The sequence below is a fragment of the Pseudorasbora parva genome, chromosome 11 (assembly GCF_024679245.1).
Source record: "Pseudorasbora parva isolate DD20220531a chromosome 11, ASM2467924v1, whole genome shotgun sequence".
Lineage (NCBI taxonomy): Eukaryota > Metazoa > Chordata > Actinopteri > Cypriniformes > Gobionidae > Pseudorasbora > Pseudorasbora parva.
The window spans coordinates 35,105,901-35,117,062 of record NC_090182.1 but is presented as its reverse complement, the minus strand read 5'-3'; positions in this window follow the sequence as shown (position 1 = coordinate 35,117,062).

The following is an 11,162-nucleotide window of genomic DNA, read 5'->3' as shown; positions in this document are numbered from 1 at the left end:
TCTCAACTGTTTTATATGGGAAAATCTATTGTCATACAAAAAGGTCACTTTGGGGCTAACATGAGAAGATGCATACATCTGAATATACAACATTAAATTTATTAATGATATGAGTTTTTGGCAGTTAAACTTTGATACATCTGAAATGTTGAAATTGTAATTTCTTTGCTCTCAAGTTACCAATAAATTACTGTTTTTATTTTACAATGTGTTTTGTGTGGTTAATACAATTATTTTACTGAATTACATGCAGTGAAATATTTCAAATCATTTATAGAAAATAATATAAAAGAAGAGGGTCTTTGCAGCCTAAAATAAAAGATTTACAAATAATTTATTCATACAGTAATACATTATATTTAAAAAATCATGTGGATTAAGATATCATATATATGAAACAACCAAGACAGTGATCGAAGTCTGAGAATTCAATGAGCACTTGTGGAAATCTCTTCCTTTGCTCTATCTGAGTTGAGCATGAGATGCATGAATTGAAGCTGGGATGAGAGTATATTGAGTTCATGGAGAGAACTCTCTGATTTCTCTGTCTGAGATCACAAAGAGACACAGAAGTTGAGAAACTCTGAGCATTATATTAGAGCTTGTTGAGATCTCTTCTGAAACTTAAAAGGAGACTAAATTGAGATTTAGTGCATCTTATTGCTCCAGAGAAAAGCCTGAGACACAGGAGAAATACACCTTTGTCTCAGTTTGGTGTCATATGGATCTCAAAGTTGTCTAGGAGAAATAAATGAAACATTTTGGAGATCTCTTTTCAGAATTTATTTTCCTCTGGGCAGGGTTACTGTTAAAGTGTTTTATGTTACTGTTAAAGTGTTTTATGTATTTTTATTTGATTTGATTTTGTTAGGATGCCTCTTTCTGCAGCTGAGAAACAGCGCAAATACAGACAACGTAGAGATGCTGATCCTGAGAGACGAGAAGCATATTTAGGGAAAGAGAGGGCAAAATGGAGAAAAGACAGAGACACAGGGAAAAAGCGGCCAGTTAGTGAACTAAATGACAGAGAACGGAGAACCAAGCGGCGGAATTGGAGAGCAGCACAAGTGAAAAGCAGAAAAGCTAAAGCAGCAATCATAGATCAGTGCATGACACCACCTCTAAGCCCAGAACCAGGTGTAGAGCCAGCCCCAGGGCCCTCAAGGTTACAGTTAGAGTAAATAGAAGTTATGGCTTTTGTTCAATGTTTCAATTTTGTACATTTCAATTTAAGGCGTGTGTGTGTTTGCATGTGTGGGCGAAATATGAAATATGTGTTTTTGCGAAATATGAGGACACAAATGTGAATTATGACATATAACATAGGTATGACAGGTATTTCAAGGATTCAAGGAGAGGGTGAAATATGAGGACATTGGCCATGTCCCCACTTTTCAAAATGCTTATAAATCATACAGGATGTTTTTTTTTTATTAAGTAAAAATGCAGAATGTTTCCTGTGATGGGTAGGTTTAGAGGCAGGGGCAGGTTTGTGTGTGTGTGTGTGTGTGTGTGTGTGTGTGTGTGTGTGTGTGTGTGTGTGTGTGTGTGTGTGTGTGTGTGTGTGTGTGTGTGTGTGTGTGTGTGTGTGTGTGTGTGTGTGATGGGTAGGTTTAGGGGCAGGGGCAGTGTAGGGGGATAGAAAATACGGTTTGTACAGTATAAAATCCCCACATTTCACAAAAACAAACGTCTGTGTGTGTGTGTGTGTGTGTGTGTGTGTGTGTGTGTGTGTGTGTGTGTGTGCTTGTGTGTGAATGCATGTTCATGTACATGCATCTCCCTATTTATTTATGATAATTTGATTGTCAGTACAAGTATTTCATTAATCAGTGCTTCATTGTGTTGTAGGCAACGTGATCAGGGGCGTCTAAGGTCAAAGAAGGAGAGAAAGAGGCTCCACCGTGACCTGGGGAAATTGAGGCAAAGCCTGGAAAAAGAAAAACAAAAGACAAATAAGTACAAAAAAAGATACTTCCGCCTTAAGAATAAAACAACATCCCATTCTTCTAAAGTCAAACATCAATTGAGCACCAGAGCTGTGCAGTCGCAAGCTTGAAAAACCCTCAAATTTCATTCTGCGCTGTTGAGGGACATAAAAAGCAAATATACAACTTCATCTGATGAACGAGAGAGGCAGGTTATCTCGAAATTGGTATCTGGGCAGATTGTGAAAATGTACCGCATGCAGAAATATGGACAGAGTGCCATTGGTCTTCCAAGAAGAAGGTGGAAGACTTTAGATGGAAATGCACTTTTTTTCTCGTAAAGAAAAGCTCCGCATTCCAACACATATAAAATCAAGTATCAGAGCCTTCTATGACCGGGATGATGTCAGTCGGGTCACCACTGGCAGAAAACAGACAATAACGCGAAACAAAGTAAAAAAACATAAGAGATTTCTTGTTGATACACTGCTGAACCTTCACAGAAAGTTTCAGTCCGAAAATGCAAACAGAGCTTTGTCCTACTCTCTCTTTTGCAGACTTCGTCCCTTCTGGGTTGTACATCCAACCATTCAAGACAGAGATACTTGCATGTGCAAAATCCACGAGAACCTCGGTTTTGTGGTTGACAAGTTGAAGCAACTAAATTTGCTTCCCAACTCAGACCTTGAGAAGCTAATAGAGGAGGTTTCTTGCAGCACCAGCAGTAAGGAGTGCATGTATGGAGAGTTTCCCAAATGCAAACTGAAAAGCTTCCCACTAGATACTGTTACAAATGCATCAATGCGTATAACATACACACAGTGGGTACTGGAGGAGAAAGAGAAGAACAGAATGCCACAAGAAAATGAGGCTGTGTCATTCAAAATGACAGCAAAAAAAAACAAATCGAAAGCTCTTTAGAGGAGCTCATTGAGCATTTCACGTGCCTGCTGCATAAGTTCAAGAAGCATGTATTCAACATCAAGCAGCAGTTCTCATTCTCCAGAGAACTAAAGAGAAATCTGTCCTCACATGAATGCATTATACATGTGGACTTCTCGGAAAACTACTCGTGCAAATACAGTGCTGAGATCCAGGCTGTACATTTTGGTGCCTCACACCAACAAGCAACAATGCACACAGGTGTGTTATATGTTGGTGACAATGCTAGCCCTCTCTGCTTCTGCACCATCTCTCAATCCAAGCAAAAAAGGTCCCCCGGCAATCTGGCAACATCTTGAACCAGTACTGGACTACATACAAGCCCATCATCCATCTGTGTCTGTGGTCCACTTCTTCAGTGATGGCCCTTGTACTCAATACAGGCAGAAAGGTAATTTCTTCCTGTTCAGTACTGAGTTGAGCAAGAGAGGCTTTGAGAGTGGCACCTGGAATTTCTTTGAAGCGAGCCACGGCAAGGGTGCTCCTGATGGTGTTGGGGGAGTGTTAAAAAGACTGGCCGATAGTCAAGGGCGTGATATCCCTGATGCCATCACACTCTACCGAGCGCTACTGACCACTGGTACCACAGTGAAGCTCTTTTATGTGGAAACCGAGAATATTGTGGATGCATACAGTAACATTCCAGCAAACATCCCATCTGTCCCTGGGACAATGCGAATACACCAAGTGGTCACCAACAGAAAAGGCCACTTGATCTCCAGGGACGTCAGCTGTCTGTGTGCTACACTGAATAACCTGTCCTGCACATGTTTCAACACTCACGACTTCACCTTCCCTTCACTGTCAGCTACATCAAGCACACAAGTCAGACCTCAAGCAATCCAGTCAGAGGAGCACCTGACAGAAGAACTTCAGGGACCCCGGGAGATCGACTGGAATGACGACCAGATTATTGGAAAATGGTGTGTCCTGACTTATGACAAGGAGATCTACCCAGGAATCATTGTGGAAAAAGAAGAAGGATATGCCCAAGTGAAGTGCATGCACTGTGTTGGCCCGAATAGATATTTCTGGCCATCCCGTGCATCTGGTGACAGCATCTGGTACATACTTGAGGACATTTTAAGAATGATTCCTGCTCCTCTTAATGTAACAGCACGGCACGTAGAAATACGGAAAGACATCCGGTCAAAACTTGTTGGGTAGGCAGACAGGAATGTTACATTAAGTGAACATTAGTGTTCATTGACTTTTGTTCTTTCATTCCGTTAAGGCCAAACATGTTCAACAGTTAGCTTTTCCTTTACCGAGTCCTTTTGCTCTGGTCATGAAGGCCAGTACTTAAAACGTTGTGGACTAACGACTGTCTGCTGGGTTGGAATGTTTTTTTCACCAGTTTACTTCCTCCATGTTACAACACACTCATCAGATGCCTACATAATAATTATATGATCTGTGTTTTGTTTTTAATACTTTTTTATAGTGGCCTTTTGTAAGTGATCGTTAGTGGTTTTTGCTTATTCTGTTATGGCCAAACATGTTCAATTGGTCATTTAATTGCTATGTAATGTTTATGTTTAAATAAAACAATTAGTTTACATTTACATCCGCAGAATCATCATCATTTTTCATAATTTTTATGCTAAAATATCTCAATAGAGCTGTCTCCAAAATATGCTGATTAGTAATGTTGAATTAAAGGTTTATGAATGTATAATTAAGACTCCATTACACCCATAACTATAACTCAAACAAGCAGTATAATCAATACGGTAACTGTTGTCAACCCTGTTACTGATGTGTCAACCCTGTTACTTGTATAATATTCTAATATCATTTAAAAAATGAAAATAAAAATGTTATCAACTAATTGTAAATGTTTAGTAAGAGAGGCTAATAATCCACTCAAAGTTGAATTGAGGTGTTTTATTTTTGTTTCCATACATTTTTCCTTAAACAGACGATGCCGGGAGTGTCATTTGGAAATGAATGAATTCATCCAATAAAAAAAATAAAACTTTCAATATTGTGATTGGCTGTTAACTGCTGATGTCACTGTTAAACTCCTGAACTCAGGATCAAAGCCTGAGTTGACAGAAAAAGCTGATGAGCATCATGGGACCAACAAAGCTTTAATACAATGGTTTGGTTTTGTCAACTCAAAACTAATCCTGTAACCCTGAGTTTGTTAAACTACCTTCATGGTACAGGCCCATTGTGGGCAAATATATTGTTGTTGAGAGTGTTTGTAGACATTGATTCAGAGTTATATGGCCTGATGTTATTTACAGAACAGAGTTTACAATCACATACAATTAAATATAAGTAATGTAAATTGTTTGTAGACAGTTTGTGTAATTGGGCATTCTACAGTCACTGCTGGTGTTCCTCAGGGCTCTGTTTTGGGCCTGCTTTTATTCATTATCTATTTACTCCCACTTATCATATTTTCATATTATCAGGAAATATGGTATTTACTTTCACTGCTATGCCGATAACACCCAGCTCTACCTTTCTTCCGAACCCTTTTTTTTTTTTTTCCATCACCTTATTTGTTGTTTGGCTGAAATTAAAGACTGGCTCTCAGCTAACTTTCTTAAGCTTAATAGTAACCAAACCGAGGTCCTACTTGTAGGGACAAAATCCACGTTGACAAACTTTGACTATATTTCTGTGGATATTGATCAACATCTCATTTATCCCTCTTCACAGGTTAAGGGTTTGGGTGTAATTCTGGATAGCACACTTTCATTTGAAGCCCATATTAATTATATTACACATACCGCATATTTTCATCTGCGTAATATTAATCGCCTTCGTCTATCCCTTTGAACATTACTGCAATTCTCATTAATGCACTGGTTACTTCACGTATTGATTACTGCAACGCTCTTCTTACTGGTCTTCCTTCCAAACTTGTCCATAAACTTCAGTTGGTTCAGAACTCTGCGGCTCGTGTTCTTACTAGAACCCCTTCTACCATGCACATTTCACCAACTCTCCAGCAACTTCACTGGCTACTACTTTAAAAGCCTGCTTCTCATATTCAAGGCACTTCACAGTCAAGCTCCTCCCTATCTTACTGATCTTCTTCATATTTACACGCACTTTACGATCCTCACACACACTCTCTTATGTCTTACGACGTAAACGCTTGGGAGCAAGAACTTTTAGCCATGCGGCCCCTCACCTGTGGAACTCTCTCCCTCTTGATAGCCGTAATATTGACAGTCTACATACTTTTAAATCTCGTCTTAAGACCTACCTTTTTACACAGACTTTTTTTAATGATTTTCTACTGATTTTTCTGTCTCTTTGATGCATGTGTGTTTTAAGTGTGTTGATTTATGTTTTTATATTGTATATTGTTATTGCTTGTTTACCTGTAAAGTGACCTTGGGTGTTTTTTGAAAGGTGCTGTTAAATAGAATGCATTATTATTATAAACATTCCTAAAATGTTTTCTCGTAACATAAAATGATAAATAAACCTAAAAAGAATACCTGCCTAGAGAGGAAAAGAACATTAGACTGCGAGATTAGTGGTCAAATCTGGCTCTGCATATTGATGCATCAAATCTTCGACTATTCGGGGTCCCCCTAATATATATATATATATATATATATATATATATATATATATATATATATATATATATATATATATATATAATGACACACACAAACATTAGACAAATACCACTTACCTCCATAAATAATACTGTTTATCTGAGGTAAATAGTCACAGGAATATATATTTCTATATATTTATACTAAATTGAAACACCACAGCATGGTAACGGTGTTTTGCCTCACTACTCTTCAGAGTTTAATTTCTGAGAGTTGTAAAGAAACTCTAACATGCAACAGGAAGTGAAGTAATTGCATAAATCAGTTTTTATTCTTCTTCTTCACAAATCGTCTGCCCTAAAAATTTAGCAGCTCCACAGAGTGCATTAAAACTTGAATTGTGGGGTATAAATAATCTGAATTGCCTGGTTATCTAGATGAGTATTATCAAGCAGGGAACACAGTCTTTCGATTGAATAGAACAAATGCTGTGCTCGAATGTCGAGGGTGAATATTTTAAATGACATTGTCTACCCAGAGGAGCTGAGGAAATCAAATTAACAAAAGAAAAAACAGAAACTGACTGAGATATATGAGCTTGGGAAATAAAATCATTAAGCTTCATGAATCTCCCATAGGAAATCAAATAAATCCCAGCGCTATTGCTTCCGACGATGCTGTACGGGCATATGCAAAAAGTTTTCGAAAATAAGGCAGTTTCCTGTTGATGTGGAGTCAGTGTAAAGTTTTCCCAGAGTGGATTTTCAATAGGTAGAGTAGAGATTTCTGTACTATTACTACTGGAACTCAGAGGTCTGTGTCATCATTTCCAAATGATTTTCAGATGTATTCCCAGCACATCAATATATTCTGCTCCCCAATTCCATTCGTATTTAATTAACATACACTGAATATTACATCAATGCACTTTTTTGTTTTGGGCCAAAACTTACTTTCCATGATAACTTTAAACTTTTGAACGAAACTGGTGACCTGAGCACTATATGCGCCAAAATGCCTACCCACAGGGAGGACTTAAATGGGTCATATAATGCCATTTTTGTCCAAGTTAATATGAATCATTAGTGTCTAAATTAAAAGTTTGTAATATACTTTAATAAGACAATGTTCCTTAGTATTGCAAGAAAACAAATTTTACCTGGTCAAAAACAGCTCGGGGGGGGGGGGGGGGGGGGGGGGGGATAAAATATCCTCTCCATATTTTAAGTTATTCGGTCATTGTTTTAATTTCTCCATTTTTGTCTCACTGGTATTACTTTATAATTATCCTCGTTGAAGAGCTGTATAATGACAAAGCCAAAAGCTGAAAAGGGAAAAAATCTGGATAAAGCATTGAATGATGCCCCTGCTCAGTCGCCGTCAGAGATGGCAGAGCAGGCCGCAGCATCCTTGGGGGTCGAGTGGCGAAGCTGACACAGAGTCTGCCAGTATACTTCCAGTATACTACAGAATATGAGCAAAACGATGACTGATCGATTTGATCTTCTCCAAGCATCTTTGGCGTCTACTCAAGCATCTTTAGTGTGTCTTGGCGAGAGAATTACGGAGGTGGAAAACGCTACTGCCGATTGCGACCGCCGCCTTTCCCTCGTTGAGCAGAAATGCTCAAAAGTACAGTCAGAAAACAAAGCCCTTCATGAGAAAATTATCGATTTAGAGGCTCGCTCCAGGCCGCAAACCATTAAAATCGTTGGCTTACCTGAGAAGATAGAGAATGGACGCCCCATGGAGTTTCTGGCGAAGTTTATTCCAGATCTGCTGGGCGCTAGCAACTTTCTTAAGCTGTTGGAAGTGGATCGAGCTCATCGTTTGGGGAGGCTACTATCTGGAGAAGACGCGCGGCCGCATGTGATGATAGCCCGGGTTCATCACTTTCAAATGAAGGAAAAAATACTTCAGCTGGCTCGTCAACAGTTTCCTCGGTGCTACAAGGGCAGGCCGATACACATTTTTCCCGATTTTCCAGCTGAATTAATGAAGCAGCGGCAGGCATTCAATGATGTCAGGAAACATCTCCGGGAAGCCGGTGCGAGGAGCGGATTTATTTACCCGGCAAGACTGCGCGTCACCCATGGTACCACTGACAAGGTGTTTACATGGCCCGAGGAGACGGAGGCTTTTATCGCGACGCTGTCTTAAAAATAATTTATGCTGGCATAACATGCTCTGGTATGTGACTTTCATTAGGCAGCTACTTGGACTGAGGCATTTATATGACCGTTTTCTTTCTTTATAAGTTCTTGTTCATATCATTGGAGAGGGAGCGAAAGGGCTTTTTGGCTGTAGTCTCGCTGTTCCGATGGTCCGGCAACCCCTCAGTGAGTTTTTGGGATGCGTGTTCTCACTTTGCTTGGGAAAGTGGGATGGGGGTAGGGGGATATAGGGCCAAGTGTGTGGGCCAAGTCCATTTTTCTCCTTTAGTTTTTGGTTTGATAGATCTCCTCCAGGGAACTTATTCATTTTTATAACTGGTTATATTAACCGTTGTTGAGTACATTACTACTTGTTTCCAACATCAAATGTTGCACATTAAAAATATAATGTAGATATGATCTCGCTATCTAACCACAAAACCGGAGTAAGAACCAATCAAAGCTCGTGTTGTTACCTTGTCAACTTGAGTTGGCCAATCACATCATTATTTGAACCAGTGCCTGAAGACCCGGATGTGAACTGAAAGCGGAGCGGCAAACCGATGTTTTGGCTACAGTGTATGGCTGCACCACACCTCGTGGAAACGGTAGGTAACTGATTAACACTAGCATTGTCCGAAACGTTGTAAAAAGTCTGAATGCATGGGTCTTAGCACATGTTCGCCGTCAAAATAGCTACTACTATCAGTATTTGTACAACTAATATAAGCAAAGTACCAAATGCTACACACGTGGGTAATGTTAAGCTAGCGTTAGCACCTGAGGTAACTTAGTATGATGTGATTAACGTTAGCTTATCTGTGAATACCACAAGCTAATTATTTATTTAACTGTATGTTTGGCTTTATTACTGTAAAGAGTTTAGCAATGGCATATTTGCATTAGTCTTAAAATGATGACTATGCTGAAGTGTTTTTTTTTTTTTTTTTGGTCTTGCAGAAGAAGATAAATGAAGATTTCAAGTTTTTCCCCATCGTTCAGCCCCTTCCGTGTAGACTACCGGTAACGTTAGCTGTATGAATTTATTTTATTTAAAGTTAAGCCTGTGATCCTCCCCTAATACTGTTTGGAGCCCAGACAAAAATGAACTTGAACCAGATTAACTTTATCAGTGTCATTTTATTTAAAGATGCATTAAGTCCATAGCTGCATGCTCACAATGTTTTGTGTTGCACTTAGAAAGCATTGGAGCAGTTCCTACATAGACACATGTCTGTGCATGGTAGCTGGTGCTTTCTACATGTGCAGTTTCCCCCCACACATTGTGATGCTTTGCACTGGCAATGCACAAGCTCCAAGACACTTTTTGGTGCTGGTGGAAGTGTCATCCAATGAATTGCATAGAATTCCCCCTCGATCCTCCATCCATGCTGCATTGGGGGAGGTATGTCTGGCAGGCTTTGCAAACTTCTCCTGTAGAACAGAGGAATAGAAAGTATGTTTGTATATATTCAAGGTCAGGCAGACATGGACAGTATTTTTTTTATACCTGCATGTAAAATTAATTTTTAAACAGTGAAGAGCTTTCAATTATGATCAAAATTGTGTTGCTTTGGAAAAATATTTTAGTATTTTAAATTACTGTTTATTTTGATACATGTCATGGTTGATGTAATTTGTATTTTTAATTAGATACCTTTACAGCTTGAATTTTTTGTATCTTATTTCAAAATACATTTTTGTGTATTTTTGACAATCTCTAAGTAACATTAGTATTCTTAGTATCACTTGTTCTTACAGTACTAATTTGTTCTGTTCCTAGGTTCTTTACCTGTATATAGCAGCCTGGTAGTTTGCTCGCTGAATGTGAAGGTAAAGGGAGTCTTTATTTGGAGGAAGACTTCTCTCCAAACATTTCCCTGATTTGAACATTTGCCAGCTTGCCTTGTTGACATCTGTTATACCCTTCTGATCGTAGAGCTTGCATGTGAATGCCTCCACTGCCTCGTAGCACTCTGGTGGTACAGTGAAAGCTGTGCCCATTTTTTTGAATGTAGCACAGTGTTCACGATTAGCCAAGAGTGTCTTGACTGTCTTTACCTTTCCTATGCCATACCGGGAACTCACTGTGTCACAGCCAGAGAAGCAATGTAGACCAATCAGGGAATCACACATCTCTTCTCCTAGTTGGTCATGGATCCTTTTAACTTCAACTGTGCGCATGTTGACTCCTTTTCCCATGTGAAAGTATAGATTAGTCCCAACCTCTTTGTGAAAAGCAAGGGCCAGAACAAACACATCAGTGTCAGGACTTCTGATGACTATATGTCTGCTGTAATTAGCAGCATGTGCACAGTGTAGCAGAAGTCGGGTGTCTGCCTCTTCCTGTACTGTGAACAGATCTGGCATTGGTAAGACTTGCAGATCAGCTGTATTTTGTCTTTTTCTTAGAGCATGGCACTCTCTTCCATGTCCAACGATTAAAGTGAGGTCATCCATCAGATCATTTCCGGATTTGCACCATCTCTCAAAGAAAAACTGTAGGAGATTTTCTTTGTTTTCACAACATGCCAAGAACTTTACCCATTGCTTTGGTGTCCTCTTTTCTTTAGAATATATTTTAATGACTTGAGAGCCCTTCACAGCAC